Source organism: Mixophyes fleayi, chromosome 12, assembly GCF_038048845.1.
Source record: "Mixophyes fleayi isolate aMixFle1 chromosome 12, aMixFle1.hap1, whole genome shotgun sequence".
Taxonomy (NCBI): domain Eukaryota; kingdom Metazoa; phylum Chordata; class Amphibia; order Anura; family Limnodynastidae; genus Mixophyes; species Mixophyes fleayi.
Genome location: NC_134413.1, coordinates 82,747,599 through 82,771,019, shown reverse-complemented (window position 1 = coordinate 82,771,019; position 23,421 = coordinate 82,747,599). Strand labels below are relative to the sequence as shown.

Below are 23,421 nucleotides of genomic sequence, written 5' to 3'. Positions count from 1 at the left end.
AGCCGATTGCTTGTCAAGGGAGATGATATAATTTCAAGTCTGATCTTATCAATTTTGTCCTTGAAATAGGAAGCAAGATCCTGGGCACTGATGGTAGTCGGAGGGTTTGGAATGGGAGGACTGAGAAGAGATTTAAATGTGTTCAAAAGGCGTTTAGGGTTAGTAGCTTGAGCATGGAGGAGAGATTGGAAGTATGCATGTTTCGCAATGTCCAGAGCATTTCGATAAGAGTGGTAGATAGCAGTATATGTGCTGAAATCATTAGAGGTACAAGATTTACATCAGTGATGCTCTGCTTTATGAGAATTCTTTATAGTGTGTTACGGTTGACAAAGAAATGAAGTATGAAGAGTCACTGGAGCCACCTGATCAAGGGCAGTTGCTAGGGTATGGTGAAAATGAGGAACTGCCATATCGGGGGCGAAGAATGTAGAAATTGGGGAGAGAAGGTGTTGGAGAGAGGTGGAAAACTGTTGAAAACCAATAGAGTTAATATTCCTGCGGTTATGAGGAGGCTTGGAAGAGTTTGACAGCAGGGAGGTTAAATAACTTGGAGTGAACTAATAAGATGATGAACGGAGAGGGGGAAAGGAGTGTTAAGAAACTGAGCATAGTCTAGAGAAAACAAGATCAAGACAGTGGCCATCCTGATGAGTAGCGGATTCAATCCACTGGGAGAGGTCAAGTGAGGAGGTTAGCGACAGCAGTTTTGAAGCAACATTGGAACGCGGATTAGCAATAGGGATGTTGAAATCACCCATGATGATGGTGGGGATGTCAGAGGATAAAAAGAGAGGAAGCCATACAGAGAAGTATTCAAGAAATTGTTGGTGTGGTCCAGATGGACGAAAGATCACAGCAACATACATAGAGAATGGGTTTAAAATCCTAACACTATGTACTTCAAAATATTTGAACGTGAGTGTGAAGATACGTGGTTCCCAAATCACTCGGACACGGTATTAGGGGAAAAATAGAAGGATGATTTATTCTGCAGAACAGGACTAAATACAGCACGGCCCCTTAACGATAGCAAGACCAACAAGTGAGGAAGTCAGTTCCAATAAATCCAGTGAGATATGTTCCACAGCGCATCTCTGGCAGAGCATCACCTCTTGGCCAAAAGTTAGTCACACACGTACAGCTCCTAGGGTAGCCTCTTTTATCACCTCCTAATCCCACCTTGGTATATGCCTGTCCAGGGGAGTTGCAAAATGTCTTGAATGGTGGCCTGCTTACACTATCCAGCCCCCCCGCCAACCTCCCCAGGTGTCTATCCTCAGGTCAGGGTCCGCTGGGTCAGGCTCCTGGCTGGCTGTAGAGTTCACTAGTGGACAATAGGGAGCAAACAGGAATAACAATGATAGCTTAATTCACTCAACTCCAGAGTGTTTACTGTGGAGGTGAAATTTAACCCCTGAAGCACTTTTCCAAGGAGATGTTATAATCACATCACTAATACTTCCTGACAACAACATGGCTAAAATGTACAGTTCAGGTATGGATTAGATTAAGGGGTTGTAACACCATACATCATGCCTGTTGCTTTACATGCCTCCCACCACTTTTTAGTCCATGTACCCCGTGGTGAGAGAGACTGGCTGGACAGTTCCAGAGGCGCAATGATGTTTGGAGTCTGGTTCCTGCTAACGAGACATGCCATCTGCGTTTCCGTGATCTTTACCCTTTTTGTGAGAGATGGAAAAGTTATACAGTTGTAAGGCCAAGCATCATTTCAGCAACCGTCCATTCTCCCCTGTGGTGCGTTGCAGCCAGCTAAGGGGATTTTGATCTGTGACCACCAAAAACTCGCGCCCATATAAGTACGGCTGCAACTTTTTGAGAGTCCAAACTATGGCCAGGCACTCCTTTTCAATAGTAACGTATGCTATCTCATGATCAACAAGTTTCCAGGAGAGCTAGGCCACTGGGTGTTCACAACCATCCTCCCCTACTTGATTCAAGACAGCTCCTATTCCACAGGCCAAGGCATCTGTTTGCGCAATGAACCACTGTCGGAAGTCAGTGGCTGCTAATACTGGGGACCGTGACAAGATATCCTTAAGCTGGGAAAATGCCTGCTGACAATCAGGGGTCCTTTCAATTTGTTGGGAGTTCTTTTTGTTCGTCAATTCAGTCAGCGGCTTGGCAATGGTGCTGTACTGGGGTACAAACTTGCGATAGTACGCCGTCATCCCAAGGAAGACGCGCACCTGTTTTTGGCTGGTGGGATAGCATCAATTTTTGCCGGCTCCGGTCGAATACTTCCTCCTGCAACCCTGTGCCCGAGGTACAACACCTCCACCATCCCCATCTTACATTTGTCTGGTTTGGTTGTCAACCCTGCCTGGCTAGTCTGGGCTAATACTTGGGCCACATGCTGCAGGTGGTCCTCCCAGGTCTCACTAAAAATAGCTATATCGTCCAGGTATGCCTGGGCAAACTCCTCACAGCCTGTCAGCAAACGGTCTACTGTACACTGAAAGGCGGCTGGGGCACTCTTCATTCTGAAGGGCATGACAGTAAACTCAAATAGGCCAAACAGAGTGGTGAATGCGGACTGCTCCTGTGCCTCCCTGGTAAGGGGTATCTGCCAGTACCCCTTACTAAGGTCCGGCGTGGACACATAGCGAGCCGTCCCCAGACTGTCTAACAGCTCATCTACCCGGGGCATGGGATACGTGTCTGTCACCGTCACTTCGTTTAGTTTCCTATAATCCACGCAGAAGCGTGTACTCCGGTCTTTCTTGGGCACCAACACCACACTGGCCGTCCAGGGACTATTGGATGGTATAATGACCCCCAATGCCAACATTTCATCAACGTCTTTTTTGATCATGTCAAGCACCTCGGGACTCACTCGATACCTGGGTTGCCAAATAGGCCGAGCCTCCCCAGTGTCGACATGATGGGCCACTACATGAGTGCGCCCAGGCCTGCTGGTGAACTGAGGCCACTCTATCTCCAATACTCCATTCATCTGTTGAGTCTGGGCTCCTGTTAACTGCTGGACTATGGGTACTGTCTCCACCCCTTTTTGGTTGCTGCGAGAATGTCGGGTATGGGGTCGTCTATAAGTGGGCAGCAGATTGCCACGGCCCCTATCTCCCTGGTGATGTACTCTTTTAACCTATTAATGTGATAGGTACTCACCCACTTCCCGGTTCCATCTAGTGCTATAATGTAATCTACCCGACCCTCTCTGTCCACTACGGTATAGGGCCCTGCCCAGGTTGCCTGTATTTTGTGCTTTCTGGCAGGTACGAGCACCATCACTTTCTGTCCAACTTCTAACTCCCTTTCTCAAGCCCCCTGGTTGTAATAATGGTGCTGCCGTTCCTGTGCCCCCAAGGTATGGTCATGAGCGAGCTGCATCAACCTCTGCAGTCTATCCCTCATTTGTACCACATATTCAAAGACTGGAACCTCAGGTTCCTGGAATGACTTTTCCCAGCTTTCCCGGACTAGGTCGAGAGGTTCCCGTACCTTTCGAGAGCATATAATAGCTAAAAAGGAGAGATCCAGGTAGAATCCTGCGACACTTCGCGGTACGCGAATAATAGCTGCTGCAATGACTTCTCCCAGTCTCCCCCCTCTGACTCAGCATATGCCCGCAGCAACTGCTTAAGGGGCCCATTAAATCTCTCGCAAAGACCGTTAGTCTGTGGATGGTAGGGGGTTGTGCGTAAGGGATAGACCCCAAATTTGTCCCATACTGTCTGCAGCAAGTCCCCTTGAAATTGCGTCCCCTGGTTGGTGACTACTTCTTGAGGAAATCCTACACGGCTAAAGATATCCATGAGAGCCTGGGCAATATGTTCAGCATCTATGGATTCTAGTGCCACTATCTCGTGGTATCTAGTCGCGTAGTCGAATACGGTCAGGATGTACTTCTTCCCTGTTCGGCTAAGTTTCTTAAAAGGTCCCACAATGTCCATGGCTACCCTCCTAAATGGCTCAGCTATGATGGGCATGGACTGTAGGGGGACCCGACGTGGGGTCCCCCAAGGCATTGGCACACATCGCATGAGGACCTATAGTGTTTGATCTCCTGGTTAACTCCAGGCCAGAAGAAATGTCATAGCAACCGAGCATGGGTTATACAAAACCCCTAGGTGGCCAGCTAGGGGGATGTCATGGGCTAGTGCTAATAACCGGCAATGGTACTGCTGGGGAACAATCAGCTGTTTCCTAGCCACTCCTGGCTCTAGAGGGCCAGCCTTGGCAAGCACCCAGTACAACCTCTCTTCTTCCCACATGATCCTATCCTCCTGAGGTCCCCAATCTGTCCTTTCTGTCGCACTGCAGAGACCATCTAAGGATGAGTCAGTCTGTTGGGCTTCCCTAAATGCAGTCCTATCAACCTCCCCCAGATTCATGCCAATGTCAGGTAAGTCTGGTACAGCGTTACTCACCGACAGCGGTTCAGGTGGTGTGTCAGCTGATCCAACAGGGACTTCTGGTGCTGGTATGGGTGGGTCCTCGGGAGCTGTCTCCAAACCCTGTGCTCGACTCAGTGTGATAGCTCCCCCAAAGTAACTGGCTAATCCACCACCCAAATCATTCCCCAGAATAACATGGGTAGGTAATCCATCCAAAAGTCCCACATTCATCTCCCCCACACCCTGGGCCCAAATCCAAATGAACCCTGGCCATGGGGATAACTGTAATCTGGCCTCCCGCCATTGAAATTTTGATTTTCCCCGTTCTTTAGCCATTGATTAGGTGGGACTAAACTGGGCCGTATCAGAGTAATAGAAGCCCCAGCGTCCCAGAGTCCCTGCAATTCCTGGCCATTCACTTTTACAGACTGCAGGTGTCCCTTCATATTTGCAGGGGTAGACTTCCCGATTGCCACTACCACCTCCACCTGATAGACTACTTCCTCCGCCTCTGGCGCATCAGGATCGTAGTGCCCCTCCCCACCCTCAATTGATGTTCCTTGGCACACTAACACACGGGGAACATCTGGTCTCAATCCAGAGAACGGTCTTCCTCCCTGTGGGCAATTTCTTTGCATGTGTCCCAGTTGTTGGCAAGCGTAGCGCCTCATAGGGTCGGATACTTCTGGACCACGAGGTCTGGTGACACTAATCATCATTTTGTTGCCTGGGCATAAGACCAAAAAATCCACCTCTTATGTGTGCAATTATTTTGACCCAGTCCTCACAACAGTTGTTTAGCCAACTCTAGCGTTTGTAAAGCCACATCGACAACACCTTTCTCATCAAGGCCATACCTGTTAATTATTGAAATGAGGTGTTTCGATCAGACCCATTGCCAGAGGTGTATAAAATCAAGCACCTTACCAGGCAGTCTCCATTTGCAAACATTTGTGATACAAAATGGATAGTTCTGAAGAGCTCAGTGACTACAAGCGTGGTACTGTGATAGGATGCCACCTTTACAATAAGACGGTTCGTGAAATTTCATTCCTGCTGGATATTCCACGGTTAACTGTAAGTGATATTATTAGAAAGTGGAAGCGTTTAGGAACAACAGCAACTCAGTCACGAAGCAGAAAACCACGTAAAATCACAGAGCGGGGTCAACGACTGCAAAAGCGCATGGTGTGTAAAATCTCCAACGCTCTGCTGATTCCATTCCTTAAGAGTTCATAACTTCCACTGGCATTAATATTATAATATGGAATCGCGCTCTCCTCCCAAGGTTTGTGGGAACAAATGCATGGAAAAACACAACTAGTAGGCTGATTCATTCATCTTTGTTGATATATTGTTGTTAAGCGTGACGGATTCTCTTTGATTCGGAAGTTTATAACCTTCATGAGGACTGATAATATTTATTTATATTTATATTTTTATTTTTTATTTTTTATATATTTATATAGGGTATTTATCCTCAGCAGCACGCGTCATCAATCCGGATAATTAGAACTGTGATTCATGGACGATTTTTGATAGAGATATTGATGAGATTGATTCTTCTTATGCAATCCCTTGGATTATTTATTGTTATTAATTGTCAATTGCTTTTTATCTGTTTTTTATGCAGTTAGGTTGGTAACTTATACATTATTGTGTAGATCACATTATTATTTAAAGTGTTATTAATTTCCATCTGAATGTACATACCATTTATTCAATTATTCATTTATTCATGGTAACAAATGATCATATCTTTTATTGTATTTTAATAAATGTTAGCTACTATTTAATGATTTTATAACAACATTGGAGTACTAGGTTCTGCACTATTAGGTAAAACATTTGATGAGCGCCCAGCACTATAAAACACTGGCATTAATGTAAGCACAAAAACTGTGCGGCGGGAGCTTAATGGAATGGGTTTCCATGGCCGAGCAGCTGCATGCAGCCTCACATCACCAAGACCAATGCCAAGTGTCGGATGGAGTGGTGTAAAGCACACCGACACTGGACTGTGGAGCAGTGGGACGTGTTCTGTGGAGCGATGAATCACGCTTCTCTGTTTGGCAGTCAGATGGGCGAGTCTAGGTTTGGCGGATGCCGGGAGAACGTTACCTGCTTGACTGCATTATGCCAACTGTGAAGTTTGATGGAGGATGGATAATGGTATGGGGCTGTTTTTTAGGGTTTGGGCTAGGTCCCTTATCTCCAGTGAAGGGCAATCTTAAAGCTTAAGCATACCAGGGGAAGGCCCTTTTCTACTCTAACATGACTGTGCCCCAGTGCACAAAGCAAGGACTACAAAGACATGGTTTGATGAGTTTGGTGTAGAAGAACTTGACTGGCCTGCACAGAGCCCTGACCTCAACCACATCGAACACCTTTGGGATGAACTGGAACTCAGATTGCGAGCCAGGTCTTCTCGTCCAACATCAGTGCCTGACCTCATAAATGCTTTACAGAATGAATGGGCACAACTTCCCACAGAAACACTCCAACACCTTGTGGAAAGCCTTCCAAGAAGTGTGAAAGCTGTTATCACTTCAGAAGGGGGACCTACTCCATATTAAAGTATATGTATTTGAACACCGACCATGTGAGACTTCTAGAGAAGATTAAACACTTTATACAGATTGGCTGCATGTAGAGAACACAATCCGAGCTGCTGTCCTCGGACATTATAGGGGAAAGATTGGAAGTAGTGTAACTAGAACCCAAAGATGCAGCATTCAAAGAACAAAGCTAAACCCTGAACATTTATTATTGTGTAATCAAATATAAGTACAAATTATATAACATAAATGTGAAAAGTGCAAAGTGAGCTCAGTACAATACTAGATGATGATGGTCGTACATCTGATCAATTAATAATAATAACAAGTCCAGACAATACAGATGATGTTATACTGATATAAACCTGAAAACACAGGGTATTAATCATATATCTCCCGTTCGTTTCTGCTTTTATGTCAGCCAATGTCCTACTCTGATATAATAGGGTGGGGTACTTTGGCTGGATCACTTTATAAATAACTTATTTGTGGCTGGATCATGTAGAAATAACTTACTATATATATATTTATTTTAATTAGGGGTGCAGTGCACCTCTGTATATCATTGCAAATGTACTTATCTTTTTATATTGGTATGTGTTCTGTATGGAAATGTATTGACTTCTGAGACAGTATGTCATGTTTGGTGTGACAGGATGGACCACCTATGCCACCCTGTCTTCTGTTGCTGGGAACCGGCTGGGCTTACTTTGCCACTGTCCCCTTTCGTTAACCCAAGTACGCCCTCTCACCGCAGTAGGAGGGGCTTACAAGTACTGCCACCACTGGACACCTTTACCGGCATCCAGTACCAGGTTTCTTCTGGGTAACTGACGTTGAGTGTGTACCCCATTACTAATGTACCTGGGCTGGTAACCCTGACCTCTTCCTATGGATCAGGGTTTCTGTGGATGGATCCCACCTGGCCTATCGCTCTGACCAGAACTGCTGGGTAGCGGGCAGAGTGGTGGTACTGGATCCTGGGTCCAAACCTCAGAAACAGCTGGGAACGGATTAGATTTAGGGTCTAATCTGTAGGTCACAGGATTTTCAGCATGGAAGATGCTTTCAAGCAGGTCTTTGAAGCAAGTGATGTTTATTTACAGTCACACTGATTGAAGGTACCAGTGCTCAGTCAGATGGAATCAGAAGAACAATTTTCAATACAAGACAGGGCTTTTTATACAGATTTGGATACAGCCTTACAGGCTATTTTTAGAATCAGGATGCAATTTGTTTACCCAAACATGGATTTACATGCAATGCAAAGCTAACAATATTTATGCTTATCTGTAATATCCCAAAACTCGCTGTGATTTCCTGTATCTTATTTTGGACACAGGAAATTATACAGCAAGTCTAAATGACATGGGTCCTTTCTTCAAACAGTTGCAGAGTACACATTTTCACCAAAGAAAAGTTGCAAAACCGCACAGAAGGCACTTCCTTAGACCAAGATACACAAAATACTTCCTAAACAAAGGCTTATTGTATCAGATATATACATCAGAAATAATGCATTTCCTCTAGCAATGTAAAAACAGAAACACATTTCTTCCCCTGGTCTCAGAAATAAAGATCAATTTTACAAACAAGTGCATTTGCAATTATATAAATAAGCACCCTGCGCTATTTCTTTTAAATAAATTTACACACCACAGGAATCCTGATCTGAAGGCAAGAGGTCAGGGGTACCAGCCCAGGTATACTAGCATGGCGATACACTAGCAGCGACAGTTACTTAGAAGGAAGCAGTGCTAGGTGCCGGTGAAGGAGACTAGTAGTGGCAGCAGGACCCACCTACTGCGGTTAGCAGGGCACAATTTGGGATAAAGAAAGGGGACGGTGGCAAGAAAAGACCAGCTGGTCCAAAGCAATAACGGACAGGGTGGCATAGGAGGTCCATCCTGTCACACTATTACACTACTGAATAGATATACTGCCTTTGCGAACACTGTTTATTCTAGTTACATAATTAGTTAGATTAGAAAATTACATGTACTTAAGAATCAATGATAACATAAATGATTATTGAATTATAAGATATCATAATACAGGTAACTAAATGTAATAAGATCAATATATTCTGTCTCCTGATGCAGAACGCAATGACTTACGTCTAATTAATGGACACAGTAGATGTGCCGGCAGAGTGGAAGTCTATCACCGCGGAGAATGGGGCACAGTCTCTGATATCAGCTGGGACAGAACCGATGCTGATGTTGTGTGTAGACAATTACATTGTGGTAATGCCACAGAGGCAATAAGAGGAGCTACTCATGGTCCAGGAACGGGGAGAACCTGGATGTCTGGTTTAAGATGTTCTGGCAATGAGCGGGCTCTATGGGATTGTACTTTCTGGGGATGGGGAAGGCACCAGTGTCCTCCTACTGAGGACGCCGGTGTGATATGCTCAGGTGATGTATGATATATAATTACTACCAGTATATTTGTGTTACTAACACATCTTCCATCATTTGATGGGTGAAGGAATCAGTCCAGATGAACCAGATAAATATGCAGAATATAATAATAGAGACACAAAAGACAACAATATAGATGTATCAGTAATATATAAAGTATTCTGCACTTTGTGTTCGTTTTACTGATACACAAATTCCCAGTATCAGGACTTTATAACCTGTCTTAGAGTCTAATTCATGTTTGGACGTATCTCCATGTGTGTAATGTATCTCACGTGATCCCCACTGTACATGTCCAGACATCACACAATGAGATCAAGTACATGCAGTTCATGTCCAATAACACTTATTACTTCCTACGACTTAAGTGGCAGAACGGGGAAGAGGGGGTTAACGTAGGCCTTGTACACTAAGGGTTCTCTAATGTAACTTTGGACGATACTAGTCCTGTCTGTGTGGTAAGTACTCGTCTTCCACCTTATGTTTGCAGACACTACAGGGCCGGTATAAGTACTGACTGACACAGCGTAGTCCATTGTATGTCACTAAGATATACTATAATACACATTGTATCTACAGTACTCACTGAGCTCATCTTTGTCATTAATGTAAATAAATAAAAAAATAATATTTTAAAACAGAAATTTATATAAATGATTATACTGTTACAGTTTTTATTTATAATTTTGATAAAAACATGTTTTTTCTGTATTCTGACCTTTTATATATACCTTTTTTACCCATATGCGTATACTGCAGTCTCTGTGGGTCTATATACGTCAAGTAACGTTTAACCTACTTACACCCAGATACAAATAGAAACTTGATGAGATCCGCTTGGGTTTGAATGTGGGAGGAGCTACACTCAGATTACTGCTCTTTTTAAAAACGCAAGTTACCTGGAGGTTATGAATCAGGCCCTAGAATGTGGTCACATCTACCTTATATCATCATCATCATCATCATTATCAACATTTCTTTATATAGCGTCAGCAGGTTCCGTATCGCTCTACAATTGGGAACAAACAGTAATAAAACAATACTGGGTAATACATACAGAGAGGTAAGAGGGTCCTGCTCGCAAGCTTACAATCTATGGGACAATGGTTTGATACACAAGGGCACGTGCTACATCATATTGAATATTTATCCAGCTAGAATGCAAAGGTTACAAAGTATTTAGTGGGCTGTGTGATCAGTCACACAGCATTGTTAGTCAGAGGGTTGTTGTCTTGTGTTAGCTGTGTAGAGGGTGGTAATAGGGTAACCTAGGGAGATTAATATGCTGGTTGAGGAATATTATAAACTTCCCTGAAGGGGTGGGTCTTCAGAGAACGCTTGAAGGTTTGAAGACTAAGGAAAGTCTTGTGCAAGGGAGTGAATTCTATAAAGTGGAAGCAGCCGGAAAAAGTCCTGTAACCGAGAATGGGAGGATGTGATGAGAGTGGAAGGGAGACGTAGCTCTTGTGCAGAACGGAGGTGTCGAGTTCAGAGATATTCTGAGACAAGTGAGGAGATGTATGTTGGTGCAATTTTGCTGATGGCCTTGTAGGTTAGTAGAAGAATTTTATATTGGATTGGTTGAAAAACAGGAAACCAATGTAGAGACTGACAGAGTGACTCAGCAGAGGAAGAATGGTTTGCAAGGAAAATCAATCTAGCTGCTGCGTGCAAAATAGATTGCAGGGGTTCATGTCTGACTTTGGGTAGACCAGTAAGGAGGGAATTGCAATAGTCGATGCGGGAGATAAGTGCATGAATTAAGGTTTTTGCAGTGTCTTGTGTGAGATATGTGCGTATTCTGGAAATGATTTTTACATGTATGCATGATGTAAATATAGAGTTGATGTGGGGAACAAAGGATAGTTGCGAGTTAAGAATAACACCTAGGCAGCGAGCTTGCGGGGGGGGGGGGGAATTGATGGCCATGTTGTCAACAGAAATAGAAATGTCAGGCAGGAAGCTTCTATTATTGGGTGGGAATATTATTAATTCTGTTTTTGAAAGATTGAATTTGAGTTGGCAAGAGGACATCCAAGATGAAATGGCAGAAGGACAATCAGTAAAGCGAGACAATACAGATGGTGAGAGATCAGGCGAGGATAGATATATTTGTGTATCATCCGCATAGAGATGATACTGAAATCCGAAGGACCTTTTTAGTTTTCCAAGAAAAGTGGTGTAGATAGAGAATAGCAGAGGACCTAGCACTGAGCCTTGTGGTCTCCAACTGAAAAAGGAAGCGGAGCAGAGGTGGCCCCAGAGAAATTAACAGTGAAAGAGAGATTAGATAGGTAGGATGAAAACCAGGATAGGGCAGTGTTTTAAAGACCTAGGGATTGTAGCATTTGAGGAGAGAGGGGTCAACAGTATCAAATGCAGCAGAGAGATCCAGGAGAATTAGAAGAGAGTAATCACCTTTAGTTTTAGCTGTGATCAGATCATTGACAACCTTGGTCAGCACAGTCTCTGTGGAGTGTTGATAGTGAAAGCCTGACTGAAGAGGATCCAATAGTTTTTTTGCAGAAAGGAAATGAGAGGCTTGGAGGAGCATGGGAGCTGTAATTTTGAGAGAGAGTTTGGGTTAGATTTTATTTTTTTTCAGAATAGGAGTAATCACTGTGTGCTTGAATAGTGATGGAAAGATACCAGTAGAGAGAGAGAGATTACAGATTTTAGATAGAGGCAGAATGAGCACAGGAGACAGGGACCTACCAATTTGTGAGGGAATGGGATCAAGAGGACAGGAGGTAGAGTAAGAAGAGAGTAGAAACTTCCTCTTCATTTGTGGGATCAAATGAAGAGAGTGTGTCAGAGAATTCTACAAAGGAATTTAGATGATTGCTTGTCGAGGGAGATGATGCCATTTCAAGTTGGATCTTATCAATCTTGTCCTTTGAAAGAGGGAGCAAGACCCTGGGCACTGATGGCAGTCAGAGGATTTGGGGTAGGAGGATTTAGAATTGATTTAAATGTGTTAAAAAGGTGTTTGGGGTTAGAAGCCTGAGCATGAAGGAGAGATTGGAAGTATGTTTGTTTTGCAATGTCCAGAGCATTGGATAATACTGGTAGATAGCAGTATATGTACTAATTTATGCCAGTAATGTCTAGCTTTACGAGCAAATTTTTTCTAGATTTCATGTTACTTTAGTGTAAAATGAAATGAAGTATGAAGAGTCGCTGAAGCCACCTGATCTAGGGCAGTTGCTAGGGTTTGGTGAAAATGAGGAACTGACATAACAGGGGAGGAGAATGTAGAAATTGGGTAGAGAAAGTGTTGGAGAGAGGTGGAAAATTGTTGAAAATCAATAGAGTTAATATTCCTGTGAGTATGGGGAGGCTTAGAAGTGTATGACAGCAAGGAGGTTAAAGAAGTGGGGGTGAGTGAGAAACTAATAAGGTGATGATCCGAGAGGGGGAAAGAAGTGTTAAGGAAAATAAAAACTGAGCAAGGTCTAGAGAAAACAAGATCAAGACAGTGGCCATCCTGATGAGTAGCAGATTCAATCCACTGGGAGAGGTCAAGTGAGGAGGTTAGAGAGAGTAGTTTGGAAGCAGCATTGGAACGTGAATTAGCAATAGGGATGTTAAAATCACCCATGATGATGGTGAGGATGTCAGAAGATATGAAGTGAGGGAGTCATGCAGAGAAAGGTTCAAGAAATTGTTGGTGTGGTCCAGGGGGTGGCGATAGATGACAGCAACACGCATAGAGAATGGGTTAAAAATCCTATCAGTATGTACTTCGAAATATGTGAACGCAAGTGATGGGACGTTTTGTGGAACTGTGAATGTGCACTGTGGGGAGAGAAGTAGTCCAACCCCACCTCCTTGTCTGCCTCCTGGTCTGGGGGTGTGGGTGAAATGGAGACCACCATGTGAAAGGGCTGCAGGTGAGGCAGTGTCTGAATGCGTGAGCCGTGTTTCTGTTACTGCCAGCAGGTTGAGGTTGTTTGAAAGGAAGAGGTCGTGTACGGAGGTAAGTTTGTTACAAACAGAGCGTGCATTCCAAAGGGCATATTTAAAGGACTTTGGAAGAGAGGGGAGACAGGTGATGTGTTTAAGGTTTGCTGGATTTCTATAGTGTGCAAATACATGTGTGTGGGAGAAGTGAGGGGGACCTGGATTAGGCGATATATCACCAGCTAATAGAAGCAAGGAGGAAAAAAGATAGGAAAGATGATTGTAAGATGTGTGTCCTTTTAGTTTCTGAGGACAGGGTGAGGGGTGTTAAAGTTATTCAATTTAAATAGGAAAAGAGTTCATGAGTGTTCACTAAAGGGGAAGGAAGTAATGAAGGGGCAATGTGGATAGAGCTGTGTGTTGGAGGATGGGTGATGGATGATATAGTCCTAAACATAACGCCATTAAAGGAAAGCAAGAAAAAAGATTTGGCAAACATAGGGATTTAGAAGAAAAATAGCAACAAATGCGGGAATTATAATAAGTACCTTGTTGTAATGTCCTGTGCAATCAGAAGTAGAGGGAGTAAAGATGTAGCAGATGTAGATTATTTCTAGATGTTCCTGACATCACTGCTCCCTGCTACGTGTTATGTCTCATACAGCTATTAAATTACAATACGTACATTATATTATTGCAATATTTACCACATGGATAACAAAGAACTATAAGGTAAAGTGTGAAGATACCGGGTTTAGGATAACCTTCTGGACCGCACAGCTGGCCTACCCGGTACCTATCCAAGGTTCAACATCACCCAGGCAAATATCCGAAAATAACACAAATAAGTTTATTTAACAAAATGGTAGCACCACACAGCAACAACAGATGTAAATAATAATAACTTGCAACAAATAACACTACAGTCTGGCATAGACAACATACAGGGGATAATGAAAACACCTCACCAGTATCCTTTTTACTTTCAGGGACTGCTGCCTCTCTCCTTTAAGACTACCAGCAACCGTAGTGGCCCAAAGTAACTGTCACTCCACTTTCGGCGGACACACAGCTCCTTAAGACCTGGAGAGGTACATCAGGGCAGCGGCAGTACTCCAGGGACCGATTGTCCCTTCCTGTCAGGGGCAGAGATTAATATATCTCAACGCCATCCTGACCTCAGCTATCACTCTTAAGTGAATACCAATTTGCTGTCCTCTAGAGCTCTCTTTTAAACCCAGAAATGTCCTCATCAGCAATCCAAGGACCAGCCTGATTGGTCCTTTCCTGTGTTTACCGTTTCACGGGTAAACGTACGGACCAAGAGATAGCAGATGCATCACTCCTGATTTAATTAGGAACAGATATTGTTATGTTACTATACAGAAAAGTTTGTTTAAACAGAGATCAGGATGCAGATTCCTTTACATTTAAATACACAATGCAGTCCTCTGCCATTAAACATAGAGCTCTGTCTGTGGACCCATTTCCAGCTAAAGGAAGATCGGAAACCCCCTGGTGTGATATCCATTCATACAGGACTGGTGGACAATAACCCTTTTTGCCTAGACTGAAACAATGGACTAGTCTGCATGCTAACGATACAAGCTGGCAGTTATTTTAACTACTTTCAAAACAGAATATACACAAGCTTAAATATGACTGAGAAATACAGGGCTAGAAAATGTATATGTTTCTATAGTCCGCAGTTGACAGGTTGAGGTGATATTAATACCTCGTTTCTCCACATAAAGTTTAAATAAAAAAGTAACTGTAAAGTAGTTTGAGATTTTTGTCACAGAATGTCCCATCTGAAAGCTGAACTGGATTTTGTACATTATAAACCTGAAGTAATGTTCCTTCCCATGACAATGCTCAGACATTATGCCCTGATCAGGATTACTGACATACATTGTGATCATACACGTGTTGGAGAATTATCATGTGACTGGTCCCATATCAGACATGAGACTGAGCTCTGTGTTAGAGGATTATTCGTGACTTGATAAAGAGATTGTAAGTTAAAAATAGGTTTATTCACCAGATCTGGGGGTAAATGTATCAAGGTCTGATTTTGCAAATCCAGCGATTTTCTTAGGAGAGTTGAAACTCGCAGATGTTTGAAGCTGAGATTTCATGTAAAATCGCTGAGTTGTGCTTCTGTCAAAATCGCTATTTGAAAAATTGCTAGAGATCAAACTCCCAACTGTTTGCCACTGCAGCTATACAAGTCTCAAATGTATGAGCTTAGCTCTTGCGCAAGGTCTATTTATAGTATGAGGGGATTTTTCCACGACTGTGACAAAATCCCCTAATACTATAAATAGACCTCGCGCAAGAGCTAATCTCATTGCGTATCGGAGCTTCTAGCTAGCAGAAGTTGTTTGCGGCGGTGCAGCTGCTTTTTTTTGTTTTTCTTCAATCAAAACTAAAGAATCGTGGATGTTACAATATGGAGCCCTCCTGGCTGAAGACAAGAAGACGTCTATCAACAAGGGGCCCTCCTGGCTGAAGACTTCAATCAACAAGGGGGGCTTTGGGCCTAAGAAGAACTGAAGAGATTTCAAGCATGGACTTTTGCATAAAAATACTTTGGTGACATTACAAGCATGGACTTTGAGAATTACAAATTTATTTTGGACATGGTCAAGCCGGACTTTGGATACAAATTTATTTTGGACTTTGTAGACAGTCATTTTTGGATTAAAAGCTGCTGACAACAGAAGAAAACTTCAGTGGTGAGTATATTGGGGATTTATTATTTTTAATAAAAATATATGGTGTAAATTAGGGTGTTTACTGTCTTTATTGTGGGTTTATTATATTTAATAAATGTAAGTGGTTTTAATGAGGGAGTTGTGCTTTTTTAAACATTTTGGTTTGTGGAACTACAGGTCCCAGCCAGCCGTGGGTGTCAGGACATGTTGGCACTTGTGGTTCTCCAAGTGCCAACATGCCCTGGCTGCCATGGGTATGCTGGTGCTTGTAGTTATACAAGTAGCAGCATGCCCACACTATTTATGGCACCCTGGCTGGCTGGGACTTGTAGTTCAACAAAACAAAATGGCATCTGTTTTTTTTTTATACATTATTCGCCGTTATTACCCTACACTCACCGCCCAGGGGTGTAGGAAGAGCCCTAGTGTTATCGGCACTGGACTGGGTGTCCCTACAGGGGGGGCCCATTCGTTTTTTCGGTGGACCCCACTCCCTAGGGAATCCAGCCCAGCTCTGAACAGCATGGGGTTGGTTAGTCATTATGGCAGGGGGACCCCTGCTGTGTGTGTCCCTGCTATAGTGCCACCAACCTTGGCTGCTTTGCCTAGTGCTGGTTCCGTGAAAATAGGGGGGACTCCACGCAAAATTTTTCCCTGATTTTCACAGAATCAGCAGTGGGCTGGCAGCACTAGGGTTAAGACTAAATAGAGGGGGGACCCCATGCTTATTTTTTTTTAAACTTTTATCTATTTTTTACTGTTTTGACAGCTGCCGGTGCTCTGGCAGTATGACAGCGCAGTGTAACAGTGATTGGTTTATAGAACACGCTGCTACAACACAGGAGCGTTAACTAACACGGGAGTGTTTTACATGCCAGAGATCACCAGCGATTTTTAAGATCTGGGTAAAAATCGCAGCTTGATTCATTTGAGAAAATTTTGACTAAAATCGCGGGTTATCACCTGCGATTTGCCGCGGTTTTAGCACGCTGAAAAAAATCGGACCTTGATACATTTACCCCCTGGTGTGAGAAAAAATAATTACACGTTCATCTTATGGTATAATTTTGGGTTTGAATAAAATTTATCAGGTGCTGAGATTTTAAACACAATAACCAAACCTTCATTTATCATCATACAATGTATTCAATGTAAAATTGAGTGATACATCCTTCTAGGTGGCAGTAGAGCCAGATCTAACACAAGTATATACAAATACTTCCTGATCTATGTCCCTCTTCTAGAAGTCCTTAAGGAGAGTAAAGCAAATAAAAGGAGTACTTTTGCACTTTGGCAAAACCATGTTTGGAGGATTTTACATCCTGAGATCTGATGTAATATTTCAGATGTTGCAGAGCCATCTAGGATTAGGGGGCGATGTTACCCCCTGCTAACGTGTGTCAGAATGTGTATAAAAGGATCTCTGTCTTAACATGTATCATTATACCATCTGTACTTCTGGAGATCACTAGTACCTTAAATTAGTGTATGTAACTGTCCTTATTAGGACTACTTGAGCTAATAAACCCTCACTGCTTCAAGATCCTGCTTTGACGACTACTTACCTGCTGTAATTCCTGTGACATGCAGGTTAGACCAAATCTAATCCGGTATCCGACTGTTCTGAAGTTGGGACCCTGCATCCAGTACCAACACTCTGTCCATTACCTGCAGGTCTGGCCAGTGTGATAGGCCAGGGGACCCATCCACAGCAACCCTGATCTGAAGGCAAGAGGTGTACGAGCAAGGGGGTACCCTAGCAGTGAGAGTTACCCTGAAGGAACCGGTTCTGGACGCCGCAATGGAGTCTAGTGGTGGCAGCAACAAAAACACCTCCTACTGAGCTTAAAGGGCGCAATTGAGAGAAAGAAAGTGGACAGTGGCAAGGCAAGCCCTGCCGGTCCCCAGCAACAACAGACAGGGCGGTATAGAATGTCCATCCTGTCACAGATTTCTGGTGGCAAGCAGTGGGATAACCCCAGGCACATTTTCCTGCACCAGTCAGGTGCAGGAAATGCAAATTAGGAATGCAAATTATTCAGGAGTGGAATAATTGCAGCCAGGAGAATGCACAGGATGCCTGATTACACCAACATATCCATGGTGGACCTTGAGACTCTGTGCAGTGCCAAGGGCATTGATATCAGCCCTTCTTCAAACAGGGTAGAGTTGAGAACGGTGCTGAGAGAATGGCAACTACAGCATTATTATTATTATTAATTTTTTATTTATAGGGCGCCACTAGGTATCCGTAGCGCCGTACAGGGACAGACAGAAACACGATACAGGGTGAGACAGCACAGTACAGTTAACAGAAATCACAGTAACTCAGAAGCTCAATGAACAGCTAGATTAGAGGTGAGAGCCTCCAGCGGGGTAGAGACAGGGGCCGGAGGACCTCGCGGAGGAGACAAGGAGCTGGAGAGCAGAGTTAAGGTGGTGGAGAACAGAAGGAGAGGAGGCCCTGCTCAGAGGAGCGTACAATCTAAGGGGAGGGTAGGACAGACAGAGACACAATGGTAGGAGGAGGGAATGGGGATGACGGAGGCAGGGATGGAGGGGGGGTGAGGAGAATGAAAGGGAGGGAAGTAGGAGGGGGACAGGAGAGGGAGGGGGGTAGGGGGAGACTGAGAGGAGGTCAATGGGTGGGGGACTGAAGGGCTTTAAGGAAGAGGTGGGTTTTTAAGGCCCGTTTGAAGCTGGACAAGTTGGGGGAAGTTCTGATGGAGCAGGGGAGCTGGTTTCAGTGGAGGGGGGCAGCGCGGGAGAAGTCTTGGATGCGAGCATGGGAGGAGGTAACCAGTGGGGAAGAGAGGCGGCGGTCGTTAGCCGAACGAAGAGGGCGGGATGGAGCGTGAATGGAGATGAGGTTGGAGATGTAGGGAGCAGTGGAGTTGGAGAGGGCCTTAAAAGTAAGAGTGAGGAGCTTGAACACGATTCTGTAGGGGATGGGGAGCCAGTGGAGGGATTGGTAGAGGGGGGAGACAGAAGAGGAGCGGCGAGAAAGGAAAATGAGCCAAGCGGCTGCATTGAGTACAGAGCGAAGGGGAGCGAGATGAGAGCGGGGGAGGCCAGTAAGGAGGAGGTTACAGTAGTCCAAGCGGGAGATAATAAGAGAGTGGACAAGGGCTTTGCTGGCATCTTGGGAGAGGAAGGGCCGAATGCGTGCGATGTTGCGCAGCTGGAAGCGGCAGGATTTGGCGAGAGAGAGGATGTGAGGAACAAAGGAGAGAGAGGAGTCCAGGGTGACGCCGAGGCAGCGAAGTTGAGAAACAGGGGAAATAGAGGGGTTGAGAGCGGTGATAGAAAGGTCGGAAGGGCAGGGGGAGTGAGTGGGGGGAGAGACAATAAATTCGGTTTTTGTGAGATTGAGTTTGAGGAATCTAGAGGACATCCAGGAGGTGATGGCGGAGAGGCAGGCGGGCACCCTGGAGAGGAGGGAGGGAGAGAGAACGGGAGAGGAAAGGTAGAGTTGGGTGTCATCCGCATAGAGGTGGTACTTTTATTATTATTATTATTATTATTATTATTATTAATTTTTATTTATAGGGCGCCACAAAGTATCCGTAGCGCCGTACAAGGACAAACAATGGCACAGTACAAGGTGAAACAGCACAGTACAAGTAACAGTAAGCACTATAACTCTGGGGGCTCAGACACAGCATGAAAGAGAGAGAGGGAGGGGAAAAATGAGTACAGGCAGGTAACTATGGCCCAAGAGGGTGGGCACGGATGACAGGTTGAGAGTCACTGAGGGGAGCGGAGAGAAGCGAGAGGAGACAGAGGGCAGAGGGACTGAGAGGAGGTGAGCTGAGTAGCTGGAGAGCGCAGTTAAAAGTGATGGAAACAGAAGGTAGGAGAGCCCTGCTCAAAGGAGCGAACAATCTAAAGGGACCAAAGGAGCAGATGAGTTCACCGAGGGAAGAGGTGTAAAGGGAGAACAGTAGGGGTCCGAGAACAGAGCCTTGGGGAACCCCTACTGGAAGGGAGGAGGGGGGGAGATAGATCCGGAGGTGGAGACGGAGAAGGTACGGCCAGCAAGGTAAGAGGTGAACCAGGACAGGACGGAGCCGGAGAGGCCAAAGGATTGAAGGGTGTGGAGCAAGAGCTGGTGGTGTCGAAGGCCGCTGAGAGATCCAAGAGAATGAGAAGGGAGAAGTGGCCCCTAGCTTTGGCAGAGAGGAGATCGTTGGTGACTATGGCCAGGGCAGTTTCGGTGGAGTGGAGGGGGCGGAAGCCAGATTGGAGAGGATCGAGAAGGGAGTGATCAGAGAGGTAGGTGGAGAGGCGGCTGCAGACGAGCCTCTCAAGTATTTTGGAGGCAAAAGGGAGAAGAGAGATGGGGCGATAGTTGAAGAGAGAGGTGGGGTCAAGATGAGGTTTCTTAAGAATGGGGGATACAAGAGCGTGTTTGAAGGAGGAGGGGAAGATGCCGGTGGAGAGGGAGAGGTTGAAGAGGTGGGCGAGGTGGGAGCAGGTGGCGGGGGAAAGGGAGCGAAGGAGGTGGGAGGGGATGGGGTCCAGGGGACAGGAAGATGGAGGAGAGGATGAGATGAGAGAGTGGACTTCTTCTCCCGTAGTGGGGCGGAAGGAGAAGAGGGAGTGGTGGCAAGAGGGAGAGGCAGGGTGCGGGCGGGTGAGGGGAGGAGGAGATTTTGAGACGGATGGCCTCGATTTTAGAGGAGAAGAAGGAGGCAAAGTCAGTGGCGGTCAGAGAGGAGGGGAGAGGAGGGGCGAGGAGGGGCATGGTACCCCAGCAAAGGAAACTGATGGCAGCAGTGGCCAAGGTGGTGGCCCAGTTAAAAACTGGGAACAAGGTGAACCAGACCCCCAGACAGCAGCTCCCCCTACTCGACAGACTATACCCGCAGAACCAGTCCCTCTTTCCTATGATGAGCGCAGATCCAGCTGCCAGCCTTAGGGGACAAGGCAACTTAAGCCGAACAGACACAGATCATCGAGGCATGGTGCCAAGAGGAAAGGGCACCAGCCATGCTGCGTAAGGGGGAGGTGACATCTAGGGGATCAGGACTGTCCTCTTTATCTTGCCAAAATTTGCCTAAATATGAGGACTGTTTTGGGAATATTGATGAGCACCTGCAGGTTACACGCTGTACCCAGAGATGAATGGGTTAAGCATCTGGAGCCTACCATTCGGACACGTAGTGGGGGCTTACCATAAAGTGCCCTCGGAAGACTGTGCAGACTATGATATAGTAAAAAGGGCACTCCTAAAACGGTACACTATTAACCCAGAGACCTATTGTCAGAAGTTCCAGGACCTTCCCAAGAACCTCCCTGCCACCCATGAGGAGTTTGTCAACATGCTGCAGGAGTCTACCAGGAAGTGGATGCGTGGAACTGGTGCCCAGACCGTGGAGGAGGTAATAGACTGAATGTGCCAAGAGCAATTTCATATCCGGTATGCAAGAATAGGTGCTGGACAGGAAGCCAGCCACCTTGGAAGCAGCCGCCCAGTTGGCAGATCAGTATGTGGCTGTTCTGCCACACTGGCAGAAGCGCCAGGTTAACAGCCAACCCCAAAGGACTGTACAATCAGGGAGACACCCCTCTTCTACTCGCCCCCAAAAGCAAGTATCCAACAATTAGGATGCCTTTCATTAGCCACCACCCCACCCTGTCCCTGGGAGTTATCAGGGACCACCGGAGCCCAGGCTGGCGAATAAGTGCTACAGCTGTGTGAAAATTGGTCACCTAAGAATGGACTGTCCCACATCCACAGCACCCGAGACTCATGCCCTTAATCAGGGTCCTGGGGTCCGGCTGACTTGCTTAGCTGAAGGTGAGCCAGTAGAGTATGTTTCCACCGGTGCCAGCCCAATGGAGTGTGGCATGTCTGAAGGTGACTCAGCGGAGAGAGTCACTTGTTTGTCCAAAAGACCCCCCAAAAACACGCAGCCTGTCCAGGTGGGACCTGTGGCCGGGGGAGAATCAATTGGGTTAAACCTCCTCACTAAAAGATTAAAGATGTTGTCACGATTCACAGCAAGCAATATGGTTCCTGGGTTTGTCATGCAGAGATACAGGTACAGGTTGGAGGACTCAGTGAGCAGGGATCTTGTAGCTTAGTCACATTGAACAGCAGATCTGAAATGCTGGAAAGGATTGTAGGCTCTGTGAGCTAATATCCAGGAATAAGCAGAGCTGAGTCAGACCTGCAGAGATACAGGAACAGGTAAGAGATCTCTGTGAGTTGAGAACTGTAGATTAGACACACTGGTGCAGCTGAGCTGAAGTGCTGGAGAGAATGGTAACTCTGTGAGTATATATCCAGGAATGAGCAGAGCTGAGTTGAGATGCTGGAAACGATGGTAACTCTGTGAGTTGGTATTCAGGAATGAGCAGGGCTCAGTCAGTCATGCATAGATACAGGAACAGGTAAGCTGGAACCAGGGAGCCAAGTCTTCACAGTGTCAGGGTAGACAAACAAAGAACAGGCAACTGGGTGTTGGCCCAGGTGTCTTAAATAGTGAGGTGATGACAGGTTGGACGAATGGGAGCAGAGAGGAGATCTATCTGACAGGACGGGACTGCGCATGTGCAGACCCGGAATCAAGATGGCCGCCACAATCGGAAAAACGAGGCACCCGGCGCCAGCGGGGATCCCCACGTTTGGCAGGTGAGGGTATCGGGCCCCTTGTTTTGGGGCGATATGTGATAGATGTATTAAGGGATATATATTAATTTAAATGTAAATATTTTATTCATGGGCACTGGGGTGCCAGTTAATAACCGATGCACAGTGGCAGAAAGGGCTAAGTCCCTGCGCTGGGAATATAAATATATTTTCAGATTAATTTATTGATTTCTAATTTCTCATATTAATTTATTGATTTCCTTCTGTGTGAAGAAAACAACATATTTATTGCTGAGATAGGGCCAGGAAAGGAAATTTGGTTTTGTTTTCTGTGACTTTCTGAAGGCAGGTTGTGACTGGATCACTTTTATAAATAACTTATGGTATAAATGTATTTAAAGGAACTAGAGAAGGGCGCTTATTTATATAGTTGCAAATGCACTTATTTTTGATATTGTAGGTATGTTGATAAAAGAGATATCTTTATTTCTGAGACCTGGGTGAGAAATTGGTTTGGGTTTTAACCTTGCTAGAGGAAATGCTTTATTTCTGATGTATATATCTGATACAATAAGCCTTTGTTTAGGAAGTCTTTTGTGTATCTTGGTGTAAAGAAATGCCTTGTTTATGGTTTTGCAACTTTTCTTGGGGAATTCTTTTCTTTGTAGGAAATGTGTATTTTTCATGATCTGCCTGCAGCTTGCTGCTTTGTATTGGCAGCTCCTGCCTCCCGGACTATTGGACTTTATTTGTGTTTCACTTAATGTGTCAGCAGCAGTACCTCTGATCAGCAGAGATGCTGCTATTGTGCCTGCTTCTCTGTCTTTTAGGAGTTAACCT

General features: G+C 45.2%; 1 protein-coding gene and 1 pseudogene across 3 annotated transcripts in view; one reads left to right on the top strand and one right to left on the bottom strand.

Moving 5' to 3' along the window:
- LOC142108564 (uncharacterized) overlaps positions 1-23,421 on the bottom strand; it is a 625,828-nt gene that overhangs the window by 311,619 nt on the left and 290,788 nt on the right. The window lies entirely within an intron of this gene.
- LOC142108402 (antigen WC1.1-like) overlaps positions 4,378-23,421 on the top strand; it is a 63,401-nt pseudogene continuing 44,357 nt past the window's right edge.